The 2,616-nt window shown below is 41.6% G+C and overlaps 1 pseudogene; it reads left to right on the top strand.

The window, feature by feature from the left end:
- Window positions 1–1,597: 1,597 nt before the first annotated feature.
- Window positions 1,598–2,260, top strand: LOC131924977 (TGF-beta receptor type-1-like; annotated as a pseudogene).
- The last annotated feature ends 356 nt before the right edge of the window (window positions 2,261–2,616 follow it).

Genomic DNA, 2,616 nt, shown 5'->3' with positions numbered 1-2,616 from the left:
ATATAGTTCTCTAAGATTGTTTTAAGGCTTGAAAAATGTGCTTAATTAATGTGAAGGGATGTAGGATGTTACAGTGGAGTTTAACAAAGACTGGTACTAGAAATTTCAAGTTCCTAACATATTTTGTTAACAAGTAATAGTGAATCAAAATTCACAATAGGTTTGTTTGGATGTTTATTTACATTTTACAAATCTTATTTTTTTTTAATTTTTTGTATGATAGTTAGATTTAACTATCAATATGATACAATGTACTAACAATGGGGAAGAGAGTCTCCATGAGGTGATATTTACATTGGGTGGACATGTGGGCATGACTGTTGGAACTGTCTTAGTTAAGTTAACTGATGTGGAAAAACTCAGTGGCACCATCCCCTAGGCAGGGTTCCTGGCTGCATAAGATTAGAGTGGTCAAGCTGGGCATACTCAAGTATTTTAGATAGTGTTCTATTGCTTTGAATAGACATTAGGACCATGGTAACTCCTAAAGCTTTTAATTGGAGCTTGCTTACAGTTTCAGAGCTTTAGTCCATTATCCTCACAGCAAGGAGCATGAGAGTATGTAGGCAGACATGGTACTGAGAGTTCTACATCTGGATACTCAGGAAGCAGAAAGCAAGAGCCACTGGGACTGGCTTGTGCTTTTGAAATTTCAAAGTTCATCCCTAGGAAGACCTCTTCCGCCAACAAGGTCACACCTATTCCTACAAGATATACCTCTGAGTCCTTCCCAAACAGTTCTGCTATCTTGGGATCAAACACTCAAATACATGAACTTATGGGGGCCGTTCTCATTCAAACTGCCACATTCTATGCCCTGGGCCTCATAGACTTGTAGCCATATCATAACATAAAATGTATTGAGTCCAACTTCAAAAGTCCTTATAGCCTTTCACAGTCTCAACACTATTTTAAAAGTCCAAAGTTTCTTCTGAGACTCAAGGCAATTTCTTAATTGTAATCTCCTGTAAATCCAAATCAAAAGCAGGTCACATACTTTTGCTGTGTGGTATCTCTCTGTATGCTGTGAATATGTGTTGCTATGACTGGTAAATAAAGAAGATGTTATAGCCTATGATAAGTCAGGTTATAGCCAGGCAGGAAATCCAAAAAAGGGACAGGAAGAAGAAAAGCAGAGGCAGAAGAGATGCCATCCCCTGCTGTCCAGGAAGCAGCATGTAATGGCACACAAGTAAAGCCATAGAACACATGATGATATATAGATTAATAGAAATGGGCTGAGTTTAGTTATAACAGCCAGCTAGAAAGAAAATTGAGCCATAGGCCATGGCCATGCAATTCATAATTGATATAAGCCTCTGTGTGTTTATTGGGTCTGAGCAGCTGCAGGACCAGGCAGGACACAGAAAAACTTCCAGCTACATTTGGCACCCAACATTTGCTATATGAATTCATGAGAAATCCACTTGCCTGTGGCATTGCAGTCCCCAGCTCAGGCCCAAGCTGCACAATGCTGGTTGTGGTGGTGCATGCTGGTAGGATTTGCTGAAGGAGGTAGAGGCGGGAGGATCCTGAGTTTGAGGCCAGTCTGGGAGCCTTGCTGAGGAGAAGCTGCAGCTGGGGCCAGGCCAGGACCATGGAGGTGGCAGCTGCTGCGCCTCATTTCCAGCTGCTTCTGATCATGCTGGTGGCAGCAGTGACACTGCTACCAGGGACAAAGGGTTTACCGCTGCTTGTTCAGATAGCTATTGCCAGGACCATTGTGTTACAAGAAAGCATTGACAAAGGTCAGTTTGGAGAAGTCTGGCAAGGCAAATGACAGTGAGAAGTTGCTGTGAAGATATTCTCTTCTAGGGAAGAACATTCATGGTTCTGAGAGGCAGACATTTATCAGATGGTGATGTTATGCCATGAAAGCATCCTAGGATTTATAGCAGCAGACAGTAAAGACAATGACACATGGACTCAGCTGTGGCTATTGTTTGATTACCATGAGCATGGATCCCCTTTTGATTACTTGAATAGATACATTATTACAGTGGAAGGGATGATCAAACTCCCTCTGTCCACAGCAAGTGGTTTTGCCTATCTTCACATGGAGATGGTTGGTACCCAAGAAAAGCCAGCTATTGCTCACAGAAATTTGAGATCCAAGATTATCTTGGTGAAGAAGAATGGAACCTGTTGAATTACAAACTTGGGACTGGCTATGAAACATGATTCTGCCACAGATACAATTAAGATTGTTCCAAACCACAGAGGAGGCACACACAAAACAAATTTCTGCAGGGAACAATGACCACGCCTAACAGCAACTTTGAAATCTCCAAAAAGATGATGGGATCCCACAATGAGGATTCTACATGGATAATAATAATACCACTAAGCTGACAAACATCACCAAAGATTGGCTTTGTACTAAAAACTGCTCAGGACAATTTTGAGATGGGTAGCTGAGATGACCCAGCCTGACACACTACTTGAACAAGGACTTGAGACAAGCCCTGCACTTTGCCATTATATTGAAACTGGACAAATGATACTGCTACCTATCCCAGGACTTCAAAATTAACTCCAAAATTCTCTTTTCAGGATTCTCTAAAGATGCCTTTGCCCCCAGACAACAGGAAGTAATTTTAAGAAAAGGATGCCCAC

The sequence above is a fragment of the Peromyscus eremicus genome, chromosome 15 (genome assembly GCF_949786415.1).
Source record: "Peromyscus eremicus chromosome 15, PerEre_H2_v1, whole genome shotgun sequence".
Lineage (NCBI taxonomy): Eukaryota > Metazoa > Chordata > Mammalia > Rodentia > Cricetidae > Peromyscus > Peromyscus eremicus.
The sequence above is the reverse complement of the archived record's forward strand: the minus strand, read 5'-3'. Positions and strand labels throughout refer to the sequence as shown.